Here is a 16,495-nt window from a genome sequence, read left to right as displayed (position 1 = left end):
CAGCTCCTCGTTAGTATAGTGGACAGTATCTCCGCCTGTCACGCGGAAGACCGGGGTTCGATTCCCCGACGGGGAGGCCCTTGTCTGCCTTTTACTTTTCGGTTAGTTGCCTTTAACAAGCGCGTCATCGGCCGACGTGACGTATACAGCAGCCAAAGGAAAATGCGTTGGCCGGGAATCGAACCCGGGTCAACTGCTTGGAAGGCAGCTATGCTCACCACTATACCACCAACGCTTGCGGGCAGCTTTTGCCAGAAGAACTCAAAAAGGACTGCCTTCAACCAAGGATCCCTCTTTGTCCGGGTTCGGCACCGAAACATGTTCGGCATAGGGATCCTAACCTTCGCAAAATGCACCGATCTACCCACATGTCACAGGGACATCCTCACAAGAGTGCCGCCCGGCCATGTAGCATAACGGAAGCCAAAAGGAACACATTGGCTGGGAATCTGCTTGGAAGCCAGCTGTGCTCACCACTATGTTACCAACGCTTGTGGACATCCTCTCACAGAAGTGTAGAAAATGAAAGCTTTCAACCAAGGAGTTTCTTTGTGTGGGGGGCGAAAAACAAAAATGTCAAGTATGGATCCCATCTTTTTCCGACGTTGAGGTTGGATAAATCGTTCGACGGCACAAGCTCACCAAAAAACAACAGAGGTGGAAAATTTCACTCTGCAGTGGTGGAGTTCTCATCTTCTGTCAGCCAGTAATCGCTGTAATGAGCTCCCCCGGTTTGAATGTCATTGCAAGGGTTGACTGGATGCAGCTCGTGAAAGGGCAAGCTGACATTTTGTGGAGTAAAAGCTGGGCTGTGTGTAGGAATGAATGGCGTGCTTTGTTTGCTGCAAAACATGCTAATCACGTTCTCCTGTGTGATGCACTGTTCAAGTTACTGCTGATGACCAGTGCAAGACTGAGAAAGAAGCAAGGAGTATTAATGAAGAAAAAGCTGTCCAAGCCCAGTTTTCAGCCCTCCTCTTGCTGTCTGCCAAGGTCTTTAGTGGCAGCGCTGCAGACAATGCTGCTAGGACCGGATTACGTGGCTGATCTGCGTGGGGCAGGAGCGGGCACCTTAGCTCCGCAGCTCCTCGTTAGTATAGTGGACAGTATCTCCGCCTGTCACGCGGAAGACCGGGGTTCGATTCCCCGACGGGGAGGCCCTTGTCTGCCTTTTACTTTTCGGTTAGTTGCCTTTAACAAGCGCGTCATCGGCCGACGTGACGTATACAGCAGCCAAAGGAAAATGCGTTGGCCGGGAATCGAACCCGGGTCAACTGCTTGGAAGGCAGCTATGCTCACCACTATACCACCAACGCTTGCGGGCAGCTTTTGCCAGAAGAACTCAAAAAGGACTGCCTTCAACCAAGGATCCCTCTTTGTCCGGGTTCGGCACCGAAACATGTTCGGCATAGGGATCCTAACCTTCGCAAAATGCACCGATCTACCCACATGTCACAGGGACATCCTCACAAGAGTGCCGCCCGGCCATGTAGCATAACGGAAGCCAAAAGGAACACATTGGCTGGGAATCTGCTTGGAAGCCAGCTGTGCTCACCACTATGTTACCAACGCTTGTGGACATCCTCTCACAGAAGTGTAGAAAATGAAAGCTTTCAACCAAGGAGTTTCTTTGTGTGGGGGGCGAAAAACAAAAATGTCAAGTATGGATCCCATCTTTTTCCGACGTTGAGGTTGGATAAATCGTTCGACGGCACAAGCTCACCAAAAAACAACAGAGGTGGAAAATTTCACTCTGCAGTGGTGGAGTTCTCATCTTCTGTCAGCCAGTAATCGCTGTAATGAGCTCCCCCGGTTTGAATGTCATTGCAAGGGTTGACTGGATGCAGCTCGTGAAAGGGCAAGCTGACATTTTGTGGAGTAAAAGCTGGGCTGTGTGTAGGAATGAATGGCGTGCTTTGTTTGCTGCAAAACATGCTAATCACGTTCTCCTGTGTGATGCACTGTTCAAGTTACTGCTGATGACCAGTGCAAGACTGAGAAAGAAGCAAGGAGTATTAATGAAGAAAAAGCTGTCCAAGCCCAGTTTTCAGCCCTCCTCTTGCTGTCTGCCAAGGTCTTTAGTGGCAGCGCTGCAGACAATGCTGCTAGGACCGGATTACGTGGCTGATCTGCGTGGGGCAGGAGCGGGCACCTTAGCTCCGCAGCTCCTCGTTAGTATAGTGGACAGTATCTCCGCCTGTCACGCGGAAGACCGGGGTTCGATTCCCCGACGGGGAGGCCCTTGTCTGCCTTTTACTTTTCGGTTGGTTGCCTTTAACAAGCGCGTCATCGGCCGACGTGACGTATACAGCAGCCAAAGGAAAATGCGTTGGCCGGGAATCGAACCCGGGTCAACTGCTTGGAAGGCAGCTATGCTCACCACTATACCACCAACGCTTGCAGGCAGCTTTTGCCAGAAGAACTCAAAAAGGACTGCCTTCAACCAAGGATCCCTCTTTGTCCGGGTTCGGCACCGAAACATGTTCGGCATAGGGATCCTAACCTTCGCAAAATGCACCGATCTACCCACATGTCACAGGGACATCTTCACAAGAGTGCCGCCCGGCCATGTAGCATAACGGAAGCCAAAAGGAACACATTGGCTGGGAATCTGCTTGGAAGCCAGCTGTGCTCACCACTATGTTACCAACGCTTGTGGACATCCTCTCACAGAAGTGTAGAAAATGAAAGCTTTCAAGCAAGGAGTTTCTTTGTGTGGGGGTCGAAAAACAAAAATGTCAAGTATGGATCCCATCTTTTTCCGACGTTGAGGTTGGATAAATCGTTCGACGGCACAAGCTCACCAAAAAACAACAGAGGTGGATAATTTCACTCTGCAGTGGTGGAGTTCTCATCTTCTGTCAGCCAGTGTTCACTGTAATGAGCTCCCCCGGTTTGAATGTCATTGCAAGGGTTGACTGGATGCAGCTCGTGAAAGGGCAAGCTGACATTTTGTGGAGTAAAAGCTGGGCTGTGTGTAAGAATGAATGGCGTGCTTTGTTTGCTGCAAAACATGCTAATCACGTTCTCCTGTGTGATGCACTGTTCAAGTTACTGCTGATGACCAGTGCAAGACTGAGAAAGAAGCAAGGAGTATTAATGAAGAAAAAGCTGTCCAAGCCCAGTTTTCAGCCCTCCTCTTGCTGTCTGCCAAGGTCTTTAGTGGCAGCGCTGCAGACAATGCTGCTAGGACCGGATTACGTGGCTGATCTGCGTGGGGCAGGAGCGGGCACCTTAGCTCCGCAGCTACTCGTTAGTATAGTGGACAGTATCTCCGCCTGTCACGCGGAAGACCGGGGTTCGATTCCCCGACGGGGAGGCCCTTGTCTGCCTTTTACTTTTCGGTTGGTTGCCTTTAACAAGCGCGTCATCGGCCGACGTGACGTATACAGCAGCCAAAGGAAAATGCGTTGGCCGGGAATCGAACCCGGGTCAACTGCTTGGAAGGCAGCTATGCTCACCACTATACCACCAACGCTTGCTGGCAGCTTTTGCCAGAAGAACTCAAAAAGGACTGCCTTCAACCAAGGATCCCTCTTTGTCCGGGTTCGGCACCGAAACATGTTCGGCATAGGGATCCTAACCTTCGCAAAATGCACCGATCTACCCACATGTCACAGGGACATCCTCACAAGAGTGCCGCCCGGCCATGTAGCATAACGGAAGCCAAAAGGAACACATTGGCTGGGAATCTGCTTGGAAGCCAGCTGTGCTCACCACTATGTTACCAACGCTTGTGGACATCCTCTCACAGAAGTGTAGAAAATGAAAGCTTTCAAGCAAGGAGTTTCTTTGTGTGGGGGGCGAAAAACAAAAATGTCAAGTATGGATCCCATCTTTTTCCGACGTTGAGGTTGGATAAATCGTTCGACGGCACAAGCTCACCAAAAAACAACAGAGGTGGAAAATTTCACTCTGCAGTGGTGGAGTTCTCATCTTCTGTCAGCCAGTGTTCACTGTAATGAGCTCCCCCGGTTTGAATGTCATTGCAAGGGTTGACTGGATGCAGCTCGTGAAAGGGCAAGCTGACATTTTGTGGAGTAAAAGCTGGGCTGTGTGTAAGAATGAATGGCGTGCTTTGTTTGCTGCAAAACATGCTAATCACGTTCTCCTGTGTGATGCACTGTTCAAGTTACTGCTGATGACCAGTGCAAGACTGAGAAAGAAGCAAGGAGTATTAATGAAGAAAAAGCTGTCCAAGCCCAGTTTTCAGCCCTCCTCTTGCTGTCTGCCAAGGTCTTTAGTGGCAGCGCTGCAGACAATGCTGCTAGGACCGGATTACGTGGCTGATCTGCGTGGGGCAGGAGCGGGCACCTTAGCTCCGCAGCTCCTCGTTAGTATAGTGGACAGTATCTCCGCCTGTCACGCGGAAGACCGGGGTTCGATTCCCCGACGGGGAGGCCCTTGTCTGCCTTTTACTTTTCGGTTAGTTGCCTTTAACAAGCGCGTCATCGGCCGACGTGACGTATACAGCAGCCAAAGGAAAATGCGTTGGCCGGGAATCGAACCCGGGTCAACTGCTTGGAAGGCAGCTATGCTCACCACTATACCACCAACGCTTGCGGGCAGCTTTTGCCAGAAGAACTCAAAAAGGACTGCCTTCAACCAAGGATCCCTCTTTGTCCGGGTTCGGCACCGAAACATGTTCGGCATAGGGATCCTAACCTTCGCAAAATGCACCGATCTACCCACATGTCACAGGGACATCCTCACAAGAGTGCCGCCCGGCCATGTAGCATAACGGAAGCCAAAAGGAACACATTGGCTGGGAATCTGCTTGGAAGCCAGCTGTGCTCACCACTATGTTACCAACGCTTGTGGACATCCTCTCACAGAAGTGTAGAAAATGAAAGCTTTCAACCAAGGAGTTTCTTTGTGTGGGGGGCGAAAAACAAAAATGTCAAGTATGGATCCCATCTTTTTCCGACGTTGAGGTTGGATAAATCGTTCGACGGCACAAGCTCACCAAAAAACAACAGAGGTGGAAAATTTCACTCTGCAGTGGTGGAGTTCTCATCTTCTGTCAGCCAGTAATCGCTGTAATGAGCTCCCCCGGTTTGAATGTCATTGCAAGGGTTGACTGGATGCAGCTCGTGAAAGGGCAAGCTGACATTTTGTGGAGTAAAAGCTGGGCTGTGTGTAGGAATGAATGGCGTGCTTTGTTTGCTGCAAAACATGCTAATCACGTTCTCCTGTGTGATGCACTGTTCAAGTTACTGCTGATGACCAGTGCAAGACTGAGAAAGAAGCAAGGAGTATTAATGAAGAAAAAGCTGTCCAAGCCCAGTTTTCAGCCCTCCTCTTGCTGTCTGCCAAGGTCTTTAGTGGCAGCGCTGCAGACAATGCTGCTAGGACCGGATTACGTGGCTGATCTGCGTGGGGCAGGAGCGGGCACCTTAGCTCCGCAGCTCCTCGTTAGTATAGTGGACAGTATCTCCGCCTGTCACGCGGAAGACCGGGGTTCGATTCCCCGACGGGGAGGCCCTTGTCTGCCTTTTACTTTTCGGTTGGTTGCCTTTAACAAGCGCGTCATCGGCCGACGTGACGTATACAGCAGCCAAAGGAAAATGCGTTGGCCGGGAATCGAACCCGGGTCAACTGCTTGGAAGGCAGCTATGCTCACCACTATACCACCAACGCTTGCGGGCAGCTTTTGCCAGAAGAACTCAAAAAGGACTGCCTTCAACCAAGGATCCCTCTTTGTCCGGGTTCGGCACCGAAACATGTTCGGCATAGGGATCCTAACCTTCGCAAAATGCACCGATCTACCCACATGTCACAGGGACATCTTCACAAGAGTGCCGCCCGGCCATGTAGCATAACGGAAGCCAAAAGGAACACATTGGCTGGGAATCTGCTTGGAAGCCAGCTGTGCTCACCACTATGTTACCAACGCTTGTGGACATCCTCTCACAGAAGTGTAGAAAATGAAAGCTTTCAAGCAAGGAGTTTCTTTGTGTGGGGGTCGAAAAACAAAAATGTCAAGTATGGATCCCATCTTTTTCCGACGTTGAGGTTGGATAAATCGTTCGACGGCACAAGCTCACCAAAAAACAACAGAGGTGGATAATTTCACTCTGCAGTGGTGGAGTTCTCATCTTCTGTCAGCCAGTGTTCACTGTAATGAGCTCCCCCGGTTTGAATGTCATTGCAAGGGTTGACTGGATGCAGCTCGTGAAAGGGCAAGCTGACATTTTGTGGAGTAAAAGCTGGGCTGTGTGTAAGAATGAATGGCGTGCTTTGTTTGCTGCAAAACATGCTAATCACGTTCTCCTGTGTGATGCACTGTTCAAGTTACTGCTGATGACCAGTGCAAGACTGAGAAAGAAGCAAGGAGTATTAATGAAGAAAAAGCTGTCCAAGCCCAGTTTTCAGCCCTCCTCTTGCTGTCTGCCAAGGTCTTTAGTGGCAGCGCTGCAGACAATGCTGCTAGGACCGGATTACGTGGCTGATCTGCGTGGGGCAGGAGCGGGCACCTTAGCTCCGCAGCTACTCGTTAGTATAGTGGACAGTATCTCCGCCTGTCACGCGGAAGACCGGGGTTCGATTCCCCGACGGGGAGGCCCTTGTCTGCCTTTTACTTTTCGGTTGGTTGCCTTTAACAAGCGCGTCATCGGCCGACGTGACGTATACAGCAGCCAAAGGAAAATGCGTTGGCCGGGAATCGAACCCGGGTCAACTGCTTGGAAGGCAGCTATGCTCACCACTATACCACCAACGCTTGTGGGCAGCTTTTGCCAGAAGAACTCAAAAAGGACTGCCTTCAACCAAGGATCCCTCTTTGTCCGGGTTCGGCACCGAAACATGTTCGGCATAGGGATCCTAGCCTTCGCAAAATGCACCGATCTACCCACATGTCACAGGGACATCCTCACAAGAGTGCCGCCCGGCCATGTAGCATAACGGAAGCCAAAAGGAACACATTGGCTGGGAATCTGCTTGGAAGCCAGCTGTGCTCACCACTATGTTACCAACGCTTGTGGACATCCTCTCACAGAAGTGTAGAAAATGAAAGCTTTCAAGCAAGGAGTTTCTTTGTGTGGGGGGCGAAAAACAAAAATGTCAAGTATGGATCCCATCTTTTTCCGACGTTGAGGTTGGATAAATCGTTCGACGGCACAAGCTCACCAAAAAACAACAGAGGTGGATAATTTCACTCTGCAGTGGTGGAGTTCTCATCTTCTGTCAGCCAGTGTTCACTGTAATGAGCTCCCCCGGTTTGAATGTCATTGCAAGGGTTGACTGGATGCAGCTCGTGAAAGGGCAAGCTGACATTTTGTGGAGTAAAAGCTGGGCTGTGTGTAAGAATGAATGGCGTGCTTTGTTTGCTGCAAAACATGCTAATCACGTTCTCCTGTGTGATGCACTGTTCAAGTTACTGCTGATGACCAGTGCAAGACTGAGAAAGAAGCAAGGAGTATTAATGAAGAAAAAGCTGTCCAAGCCCAGTTTTCAGCCCTCCTCTTGCTGTCTGCCAAGGTCTTTAGTGGCAGCGCTGCAGACAATGCTGCTAGGACCGGATTACGTGGCTGATCTGCGTGGGGCAGGAGCGGGCACCTTAGCTCCGCAGCTCCTCGTTAGTATAGTGGACAGTATCTCCGCCTGTCACGCGGAAGACCGGGGTTCGATTCCCCGACGGGGAGGCCCTTGTCTGCCTTTTACTTTTCGGTTGGTTGCCTTTAACAAGCGCGTCATCGGCCGACGTGACGTATACAGCAGCCAAAGGAAAATGCGTTGGCTGGGAATCGAACCCGGGTCAACTGCTTGGAAGGCAGCTATGCTCACCACTATACCACCAACGCTTGCGGGCGGCTTTTGCCAGAAGAACTCAAAAAGGACTGCCTTCAACCAAGGATCCCTCTTTGTCCGGGTTCGGCACCGAAACATGTTCGGCATAGGGATCCTAACCTTCGCAAAATGCACCGATCTACCCACATGTCACAGGGACATCTTCACAAGAGTGCCGCCCGGCCATGTAGCATAACGGAAGCCAAAAGGAACACATTGGCTGGGAATCTGCTTGGAAGCCAGCTGTGCTCACCACTATGTTACCAACGCTTGTGGACATCCTCTCACAGAAGTGTAGAAAATGAAAGCTTTCAAGCAAGGAGTTTCTTTGTGTGGGGGGCGGAAAAACAAAAATGTCAAGTATGGATCCCATCTTTTTCCGACGTTGAGGTTGGATAAATCGTTCGACGGCACAAGCTCACCAAAAAACAACAGAGGTGGATAATTTCACTCTGCAGTGGTGGAGTTCTCATCTTCTGTCAGCCAGTGTTCACTGTAATGAGCTCCCCCGGTTTGAATGTCATTGCAAGGGTTGACTGGATGCAGCTCGTGAAAGGGCAAGCTGACATTTTGTGGAGTAAAAGCTGGGCTGTGTGTAAAAATGAATGGCGTGCTTTGTTTGCTGCAAATCATGCTAATCACGTTCTCCTGTGTGATGCACTGTTCAAGTTACTGCTGATGACCAGTGCAAGACTGAGAAAGAAGCAAGGAGTATTAATGAAGAAAAAGCTGTCCAAGCCCAGTTTTCAGCCCTCCTCTTGCTGTCTGCCAAGGTCTTTAGTGGCAGCGCTGCAGACAATGCTGCTAGGACCGGATTACGTGGCTGATCTGCGTGGGGCAGGAGCGGGCACCTTAGCTCCGCAGCTCCTCGTTAGTATAGTGGACAGTATCTCCGCCTGTCACGCGGAAGACCGGGGTTCGATTCCCCGACGGGGAGGCCCTTGTCTGCCTTTTACTTTTCGGTTGGTTGCCTTTAACAACCGCGTCATCGGCCGACGTGACGTATACAGCAGCCAAAGGAAAATGCGTTGGCCGGGAATCGAACCCGGGTCAACTGCTTGGAAGGCAGCTATGCTCACCACTATACCACCAACGCTTGTGGGCAGCTTTTGCCAGAAGAACTCAAAAAGGACTGCCTTCAACCAAGGATCCCTCTTTGTCCGGGTTCGGCACCGAAACATGTTCGGCATAGGGATCCTAGCCTTCGCAAAATGCACCGATCTACCCACATGTCACAGGGACATCCTCACAAGAGTGCCGCCCGGCCATGTAGCATAACGGAAGCCAAAAGGAACACATTGGCTGGGAATCTGCTTGGAAGCCAGCTGTGCTCACCACTATGTTACCAACGCTTGTGGACATCCTCTCACAGAAGTGTAGAAAATGAAAGCTTTCAAGCAAGGAGTTTCTTTGTGTGGGGGGCGAAAAACAAAAATGTCAAGTATGGATCCCATCTTTTTCCGACGTTGAGGTTGGATAAATCGTTCGACGGCACAAGCTCACCAAAAAACAACAGAGGTGGATAATTTCACTCTGCAGTGGTGGAGTTCTCATCTTCTGTCAGCCAGTGTTCACTGTAATGAGCTCCCCCGGTTTGAATGTCATTGCAAGGGTTGACTGGATGCAGCTCGTGAAAGGGCAAGCTGACATTTTGTGGAGTAAAAGCTGGGCTGTGTGTAAGAATGAATGGCGTGCTTTGTTTGCTGCAAAACATGCTAATCACGTTCTCCTGTGTGATGCACTGTTCAAGTTACTGCTGATGACCAGTGCAAGACTGAGAAAGAAGCAAGGAGTATTAATGAAGAAAAAGCTGTCCAAGCCCAGTTTTCAGCCCTCCTCTTGCTGTCTGCCAAGGTCTTTAGTGGCAGCGCTGCAGACAATGCTGCTAGGACCGGATTACGTGGCTGATCTGCGTGGGGCAGGAGCGGGCACCTTAGCTCCGCAGCTCCTCGTTAGTATAGTGGACAGTATCTCCGCCTGTCACGCGGAAGACCGGGGTTCGATTCCCCGACGGGGAGGCCCTTGTCTGCCTTTTACTTTTCGGTTGGTTGCCTTTAACAAGCGCGTCATCGGCCGACGTGACGTATACAGCAGCCAAAGGAAAATGCGTTGGCCGGGAATCGAACCCGGGTCAACTGCTTGGAAGGCAGCTATGCTCACCACTATACCACCAACGCTTGCGGGCGGCTTTTGCCAGAAGAACTCAAAAAGGACTGCCTTCAACCAAGGATCCCTCTTTGTCCGGGTTCGGCACCGAAACATGTTCGGCATAGGGATCCTAACCTTCGCAAAATGCACCGATCTACCCACATGTCACAGGGACATCTTCACAAGAGTGCCGCCCGGCCATGTAGCATAACGGAAGCCAAAAGGAACACATTGGCTGGGAATCTGCTTGGAAGCCAGCTGTGCTCACCACTATGTTACCAACGCTTGTGGACATCCTCTCACAGAAGTGTAGAAAATGAAAGCTTTCAAGCAAGGAGTTTCTTTGTGTGGGGGGCGGAAAAACAAAAATGTCAAGTATGGATCCCATCTTTTTCCGACGTTGAGGTTGGATAAATCGTTCGACGGCACAAGCTCACCAAAAAACAACAGAGGTGGATAATTTCACTCTGCAGTGGTGGAGTTCTCATCTTCTGTCAGCCAGTGTTCACTGTAATGAGCTCCCCCGGTTTGAATGTCATTGCAAGGGTTGACTGGATGCAGCTCGTGAAAGGGCAAGCTGACATTTTGTGGAGTAAAAGCTGGGCTGTGTGTAAAAATGAATGGCGTGCTTTGTTTGCTGCAAATCATGCTAATCACGTTCTCCTGTGTGATGCACTGTTCAAGTTACTGCTGATGACCAGTGCAAGACTGAGAAAGAAGCAAGGAGTATTAATGAAGAAAAAGCTGTCCAAGCCCAGTTTTCAGCCCTCCTCTTGCTGTCTGCCAAGGTCTTTAGTGGCAGCGCTGCAGACAATGCTGCTAGGACCGGATTACGTGGCTGATCTGCGTGGGGCAGGAGCGGGCACCTTAGCTCCGCAGCTCCTCGTTAGTATAGTGGACAGTATCTCCGCCTGTCACGCGGAAGACCGGGGTTCGATTCCCCGACGGGGAGGCCCTTGTCTGCCTTTTACTTTTCGGTTGGTTGCCTTTAACAAGCGCGTCATCGGCCGACGTGACGTATACAGCAGCCAAAGGAAAATGCGTTGGCCGGGAATCAATCCCGGGTCAACTGCTTGGAAGGCAGCTATGCTCACCACTATACCACCAACGCTTGCGGGCAGCTTTTGCCAGAAGAACTCAAAAAGGACTGCCTTCAACCAAGGATCCCTCTTTGTCCGGGTTCGGCACCGAAACATGTTCGGCATAGGGATCCTAACCTTCGCAAAATGCACCGATCTACCCACATGTCACAGGGACATCTTCACAAGAGTGCCGCCCGGCCATGTAGCATAACGGAAGCCAAAAGGAACACATTGGCTGGGAATCTGCTTGGAAGCCAGCTGTGCTCACCACTATGTTACCAACGCTTGTGGACATCCTCTCACAGAAGTGTAGAAAATGAAAGCTTTCAAGCAAGGAGTTTCTTTGTGTGGGGGGCGAAAAACAAAAATGTCAAGTATGGATCCCATCTTTTTCCGACGTTGAGGTTGGATAAATCGTTCGACGGCACAAGCTCACCAAAAAACAACAGAGGTGGATAATTTCACTCTGCAGTGGTGGAGTTCTCATCTTCTGTCAGCCAGTGTTCACTGTAATGAGCTCCCCCGGTTTGAATGTCATTGCAAGGGTTGACTGGATGCAGCTCGTGAAAGGGCAAGCTGACATTTTGTGGAGTAAAAGCTGGGCTGTGTGTAAGAATGAATGGCGTGCTTTGTTTGCTGCAAAACATGCTAATCACGTTCTCCTGTGTGATGCACTGTTCAAGTTACTGCTGATGACCAGTGCAAGACTGAGAAAGAAGCAAGGAGTATTAATGAAGAAAAAGCTGTCCAAGCCCAGTTTTCAGCCCTCCTCTTGCTGTCTGCCAAGGTCTTTAGTGGCAGCGCTGCAGACAATGCTGCTAGGACCGGATTACGTGGCTGATCTTCGTGCGGCAGGAGCGGGCACCTTAGATCCGCAGCTCCTCGTTAGTATAGTGGACAGTATCTCCGCCTGTCACGCGGAAGACCGGGGTTCGATTCCCCGACGGGGAGTCCCTTGTCTGCCTTTTACTTTTCGGTTGGTTGCCTTTAACAAGCGCGTCATCGGCCGACGTGACGTATACAGCAGCCAAAGGAAAATGCGTTGGCCGGGAATCGAACCCGGATCAACTGCTTGGAAGGCAGCTATGCTCACCACTATACCACCAACGCTTGCGGGCAGCTTTTGCCAGAAGCACTCAAAAAGGACTGCCTTCAACCAAGGATCCCTCTTTGTCCGGGTTCGGCACCGAAACATGTTCGGCATAGGGATCCTAACCTTCGCAAAATGCACCGATCTACCCACATGTCACAGGGACATCTTCACAAGAGTGCCGCCCGGCCATGTAGCATAACGGAAGCCAAAAGGAACACATTGGCTGGGAATCTGCTTGGAAGCCAGCTGTGCTCACCACTATGTTACCAACGCTTGTGGACATCCTCTCACAGAAGTGTAGAAAATGAAAGCTTTCAAGCAAGGAGTTTCTTTGTGTGGGGGGCGAAAAACAAAAATGTCAAGTATGGATCCCATCTTTTTCCGACGTTGAGGTTGGATAAATCGTTCGACGGCACAAGCTCACCAAAAAACAACAGAGGTGGAAAATTTCACTCTGCAGTGGTGGAGTTCTCATCTTCTGTCAGCCAGTGTTCACTGTAATGAGCTCCCCCGGTTTGAATGTCATTGCAAGGGTTGACTGGATGCAGCTCGTGAAAGGGCAAGCTGACATTTTGTGGAGTAAAAGCTGGGCTGTGTGTAAGAATGAATGGCGTGCTTTGTTTGCTGCAAAACATGCTAATCACGTTCTCCTGTGTGATGCACTGTTCAAGTTACTGCTGATGACCAGTGCAAGACTGAGAAAGAAGCAAGGAGTATTAATGAAGAAAAAGCTGTCCAAGCCCAGTTTTCAGCCCTCCTCTTGCTGTCTGCCAAGGTCTTTAGTGGCAGCGCTGCAGACAATGCTGCTAGGACCGGATTACGTGGCTGATCTGCGTGGGGCAGGAGCAGGCACCTTAGCTCCGCAGCTCCTCGTTAGTATAGTGGACAGTATCTCCGCCTGTCACGCGGAAGACCGGGGTTCGATTCCCCGACGGGGAGGCCCTTGTCTGCCTTTTACTTTTCGGTTGGTTGCCTTTAACAAGCGCGTCATCGGCCGACGTGACGTATACAGCAGCCAAAGGAAAATGCGTTGGCCGGGAATCGAACCCGGGTCAACTGCTTGGAAGGCAGCTATGCTCACCACTATACCACCAACGCTTGCGGGCAGCTTTTGCCAGAAGCACTCAAAAAGGACTGCCTTCAACCAAGGATCCCTCTTTGTCCGGGTTCGGCACCGAAACATGTTCGGCATAGGGATCCTAACCTTCGCAAAATGCACCGATCTACCCACATGTCACAGGGACATCTTCACAAGAGTGCCGCCCGGCCATGTAGCATAACGGAAGCCAAAAGGAACACATTGGCTGGGAATCTGCTTGGAAGCCAGCTGTGCTCACCACTATGTTACCAACGCTTGTGGACATCCTCTCACAGAAGTGTAGAAAATGAAAGCTTTCAAGCAAGGAGTTTCTTTGTGTGGGGGGCGAAAAACAAAAATGTCAAGTATGGATCCCATCTTTTTCCGACGTTGAGGTTGGATAAATCGTTCGACGGCACAAGCTCACCAAAAAACAACAGAGGTGGATAATTTCACTCTGCAGTGGTGGAGTTCTCATCTTCTGTCAGCCAGTGTTCACTGTAATGAGCTCCCCCGGTTTGAATGTCATTGCAAGGGTTGACTGGATGCAGCTCGTGAAAGGGCAAGCTGACATTTTGTGGAGTAAAAGCTGGGCTGTGTGTAAGAATGAATGGCGTGCTTTGTTTGCTGCAAAACATGCTAATCACGTTCTCCTGTGTGATGCACTGTTCAAGTTACTGCTGATGACCAGTGCAAGACTGAGAAAGAAGCAAGGAGTATTAATGAAGAAAAAGCTGTCCAAGCCCAGTTTTCAGCCCTCCTCTTGCTGTCTGCCAAGGTCTTTAGTGGCAGCGCTGCAGACAATGCTGCTAGGACCGGATTACGTGGCTGATCTGCGTGGGGCAGGAGCGGGCACCTTAGCTCCGCAGCTCCTCGTTAGTATAGTGGACAGTATCTCCGCCTGTCACGCGGAAGACCGGGGTTCGATTCCCCGACGGGGAGGCCCTTGTCTGCCTTTTACTTTTCGGTTGGTTGCCTTTAACAAGCGCGTCATCGGCCGACGTGACGTATACAGCAGCCAAAGGAAAATGCGTTGGCCGGGAATCGAACCCGGGTCAACTGCTTGGAAGGCAGCTATGCTCACCACTATACCACCAACGCTTGCGGGCAGCTTTTGCCAGAAGCACTCAAAAAGGACTGCCTTCAACCAAGGATCCCTCTTTGTCCGGGTTCGGCACCGAAACATGTTCGGCATAGGGATCCTAACCTTCGCAAAATGCACCGATCTACCCACATGTCACAGGGACATCTTCACAAGAGTGCCGCCCGGCCATGTAGCATAACGGAAGCCAAAAGGAACACATTGGCTGGGAATCTGCTTGGAAGCCAGCTGTGCTCACCACTATGTTACCAACGCTTGTGGACATCCTCTCACAGAAGTGTAGAAAATGAAAGCTTTCAAGCAAGGAGTTTCTTTGTGTGGGGGGCGAAAAACAAAAATGTCAAGTATGGATCCCATCTTTTTCCGACGTTGAGGTTGGATAAATCGTTCGACGGCACAAGCTCACCAAAAAACAACAGAGGTGGATAATTTCACTCTGCAGTGGTGGAGTTCTCATCTTCTGTCAGCCAGTGTTCACTGTAATGAGCTCCCCCGGTTTGAATGTCATTGCAAGGGTTGACTGGATGCAGCTCGTGAAAGGGCAAGCTGACATTTTGTGGAGTAAAAGCTGGGCTGTGTGTAAGAATGAATGGCGTGCTTTGTTTGCTGCAAAACATGCTAATCACGTTCTCCTGTGTGATGCACTGTTCAAGTTACTGCTGATGACCAGTGCAAGACTGAGAAAGAAGCAAGGAGTATTAATGAAGAAAAAGCTGTCCAAGCCCAGTTTTCAGCCCTCCTCTTGCTGTCTGCCAAGGTCTTTAGTGGCAGCGCTGCAGACAATGCTGCTAGGACCGGATTACGTGGCTGATCTGCGTGGGGCAGGAGCGGGCACCTTAGCTCCGCAGCTCCTCGTTAGTATAGTGGACAGTATCTCCGCCTGTCACGCGGAAGACCGGGGTTCGATTCCCCGACGGGGAGGCCCTTGTCTGCCTTTTACTTTTCGGTTGGTTGCCTTTAACAAGCGCGTCATCGGCCGACGTGACGTATACAGCAGCCAAAGGAAAATGCGTTGGCCGGGAATCGAACCCGGGTCAACTGCTTGGAAGGCAGCTATGCTCACCACTATACCACCAACGCTTGCGGGCAGCTTTTGCCAGAAGCACTCAAAAAGGACTGCCTTCAACCAAGGATCCCTCTTTGTCCGGGTTCGGCACCGAAACATGTTCGGCATAGGGATCCTAACCTTCGCAAAATGCACCGATCTACCCACATGTCACAGGGACATCTTCACAAGAGTGCCGCCCGGCCATGTAGCATAACGGAAGCCAAAAGGAACACATTGGCTGGGAATCTGCTTGGAAGCCAGCTGTGCTCACCACTATGTTACCAACGCTTGTGGACATCCTCTCACAGAAGTGTAGAAAATGAAAGCTTTCAAGCAAGGAGTTTCTTTGTGTGGGGGGCGAAAAACAAAAATGTCAAGTATGGATCCCATCTTTTTCCGACGTTGAGGTTGGATAAATCGTTCGACGGCACAAGCTCACCAAAAAACAACAGAGGTGGATAATTTCACTCTGCAGTGGTGGAGTTCTCATCTTCTGTCAGCCAGTGTTCACTGTAATGAGCTCCCCCGGTTTGAATGTCATTGCAAGGGTTGACTGGATGCAGCTCGTGAAAGGGCAAGCTGACATTTTGTGGAGTAAAAGCTGGGCTGTGTGTAAGAATGAATGGCGTGCTTTGTTTGCTGCAAAACATGCCAATCACGTTCTCCTGTGTGATGCACTGTTCAAGTTACTGCTGATGACCAGTGCAAGACTGAGAAAGAAGCAAGGAGTATTAATGAAGAAAAAGCTGTCCAAGCCCAGTTTTCAGCCCTCCTCTTGCTGTCTGCCAAGGTCTTTAGTGGCAGCGCTGCAGACAATGCTGCTAGGACCGGATTACGTGGCTGATCTGCGTGTGGCAGGAGCGGGCACCTTAGCTCCGCAGCTCCTCGTTAGTATAGTGGACAGTATCTCCGCCTGTCACGCGGAAGACCGGGGTTCGATTCCCCGACGGGGAGGCCCTTGTCTGCCTTTTACTTTTCGGTTGGTTGCCTTTAACAAGCGCGTCATCGGCCGACGTGACGTATACAGCAGCCAAAGGAAAATGCGTTGGCCGGGAATCGAACCCGGGTCAACTGCTTGGAAGGCAGCTATGCTCACCACTATACCACCAACGCTTGCGGGCAGCTTTTGCCAGAAGCACTCAAAAAGGACTGCCTT

General features: G+C 50.8%; 23 non-coding genes across 23 annotated transcripts; 9 read left to right on the top strand and 14 right to left on the bottom strand.

The window, feature by feature from the left end:
• Positions 1-163: 163 nt before the first annotated feature.
• On the bottom strand, positions 164-235 carry trnag-ucc (transfer RNA glycine (anticodon UCC)). Its single transcript has one exon. It is a non-coding gene; the product is annotated as a tRNA-Gly (tRNA).
• Positions 236-1,244: 1,009 nt separating this feature from the next.
• On the bottom strand, positions 1,245-1,316 carry trnag-ucc (transfer RNA glycine (anticodon UCC)). The gene has a single exon. It is a non-coding gene; the product is annotated as a tRNA-Gly (tRNA).
• A 1,009-nt stretch (positions 1,317-2,325) lies between these two features.
• trnag-ucc (transfer RNA glycine (anticodon UCC)) lies at positions 2,326-2,397 on the bottom strand. Its single transcript has one exon. It is a non-coding gene; the product is annotated as a tRNA-Gly (tRNA).
• Positions 2,398-3,406: 1,009 nt separating this feature from the next.
• trnag-ucc (transfer RNA glycine (anticodon UCC)) lies at positions 3,407-3,478 on the bottom strand. Its single transcript has one exon. It is a non-coding gene; the product is annotated as a tRNA-Gly (tRNA).
• A 1,009-nt stretch (positions 3,479-4,487) lies between these two features.
• Positions 4,488-4,559, bottom strand: trnag-ucc (transfer RNA glycine (anticodon UCC)). Its single transcript has one exon. It is a non-coding gene; the product is annotated as a tRNA-Gly (tRNA).
• A 1,009-nt stretch (positions 4,560-5,568) lies between these two features.
• Positions 5,569-5,640, bottom strand: trnag-ucc (transfer RNA glycine (anticodon UCC)). Its single transcript has one exon. It is a non-coding gene; the product is annotated as a tRNA-Gly (tRNA).
• Positions 5,641-6,649: 1,009 nt separating this feature from the next.
• trnag-ucc (transfer RNA glycine (anticodon UCC)) lies at positions 6,650-6,721 on the bottom strand. Its single transcript has one exon. It is a non-coding gene; the product is annotated as a tRNA-Gly (tRNA).
• Positions 6,722-7,571: 850 nt separating this feature from the next.
• trnad-guc (transfer RNA aspartic acid (anticodon GUC)) lies at positions 7,572-7,643 on the top strand. The gene has a single exon. It is a non-coding gene; the product is annotated as a tRNA-Asp (tRNA).
• Positions 7,644-8,653: 1,010 nt separating this feature from the next.
• trnad-guc (transfer RNA aspartic acid (anticodon GUC)) lies at positions 8,654-8,725 on the top strand. The gene has a single exon. It is a non-coding gene; the product is annotated as a tRNA-Asp (tRNA).
• An 87-nt stretch (positions 8,726-8,812) lies between these two features.
• On the bottom strand, positions 8,813-8,884 carry trnag-ucc (transfer RNA glycine (anticodon UCC)). The gene has a single exon. It is a non-coding gene; the product is annotated as a tRNA-Gly (tRNA).
• Positions 8,885-9,734: 850 nt separating this feature from the next.
• On the top strand, positions 9,735-9,806 carry trnad-guc (transfer RNA aspartic acid (anticodon GUC)). The gene has a single exon. It is a non-coding gene; the product is annotated as a tRNA-Asp (tRNA).
• Positions 9,807-9,893: 87 nt separating this feature from the next.
• On the bottom strand, positions 9,894-9,965 carry trnag-ucc (transfer RNA glycine (anticodon UCC)). Its single transcript has one exon. It is a non-coding gene; the product is annotated as a tRNA-Gly (tRNA).
• An 851-nt stretch (positions 9,966-10,816) lies between these two features.
• trnad-guc (transfer RNA aspartic acid (anticodon GUC)) lies at positions 10,817-10,888 on the top strand. The gene has a single exon. It is a non-coding gene; the product is annotated as a tRNA-Asp (tRNA).
• Positions 10,889-11,897: 1,009 nt separating this feature from the next.
• trnad-guc (transfer RNA aspartic acid (anticodon GUC)) lies at positions 11,898-11,969 on the top strand. Its single transcript has one exon. It is a non-coding gene; the product is annotated as a tRNA-Asp (tRNA).
• Positions 11,970-12,056: 87 nt separating this feature from the next.
• trnag-ucc (transfer RNA glycine (anticodon UCC)) lies at positions 12,057-12,128 on the bottom strand. The gene has a single exon. It is a non-coding gene; the product is annotated as a tRNA-Gly (tRNA).
• Positions 12,129-12,978: 850 nt separating this feature from the next.
• On the top strand, positions 12,979-13,050 carry trnad-guc (transfer RNA aspartic acid (anticodon GUC)). Its single transcript has one exon. It is a non-coding gene; the product is annotated as a tRNA-Asp (tRNA).
• Positions 13,051-13,137: 87 nt separating this feature from the next.
• trnag-ucc (transfer RNA glycine (anticodon UCC)) lies at positions 13,138-13,209 on the bottom strand. Its single transcript has one exon. It is a non-coding gene; the product is annotated as a tRNA-Gly (tRNA).
• An 850-nt stretch (positions 13,210-14,059) lies between these two features.
• trnad-guc (transfer RNA aspartic acid (anticodon GUC)) lies at positions 14,060-14,131 on the top strand. The gene has a single exon. It is a non-coding gene; the product is annotated as a tRNA-Asp (tRNA).
• An 87-nt stretch (positions 14,132-14,218) lies between these two features.
• On the bottom strand, positions 14,219-14,290 carry trnag-ucc (transfer RNA glycine (anticodon UCC)). The gene has a single exon. It is a non-coding gene; the product is annotated as a tRNA-Gly (tRNA).
• An 850-nt stretch (positions 14,291-15,140) lies between these two features.
• On the top strand, positions 15,141-15,212 carry trnad-guc (transfer RNA aspartic acid (anticodon GUC)). Its single transcript has one exon. It is a non-coding gene; the product is annotated as a tRNA-Asp (tRNA).
• An 87-nt stretch (positions 15,213-15,299) lies between these two features.
• Positions 15,300-15,371, bottom strand: trnag-ucc (transfer RNA glycine (anticodon UCC)). Its single transcript has one exon. It is a non-coding gene; the product is annotated as a tRNA-Gly (tRNA).
• An 850-nt stretch (positions 15,372-16,221) lies between these two features.
• On the top strand, positions 16,222-16,293 carry trnad-guc (transfer RNA aspartic acid (anticodon GUC)). Its single transcript has one exon. It is a non-coding gene; the product is annotated as a tRNA-Asp (tRNA).
• Positions 16,294-16,380: 87 nt separating this feature from the next.
• trnag-ucc (transfer RNA glycine (anticodon UCC)) lies at positions 16,381-16,452 on the bottom strand. The gene has a single exon. It is a non-coding gene; the product is annotated as a tRNA-Gly (tRNA).
• Between the last annotated feature and the right edge of the window lie 43 nt (positions 16,453-16,495).

The sequence above is a fragment of the Danio rerio genome, chromosome 4 (genome assembly GCF_052040795.2).
Source record: "Danio rerio strain M-AB ecotype USA chromosome 4, GRCz13ab, whole genome shotgun sequence".
Taxonomy (NCBI): domain Eukaryota; kingdom Metazoa; phylum Chordata; class Actinopteri; order Cypriniformes; family Danionidae; genus Danio; species Danio rerio.
The sequence above is the reverse complement of the archived record's forward strand: the minus strand, read 5'-3'. Positions and strand labels throughout refer to the sequence as shown.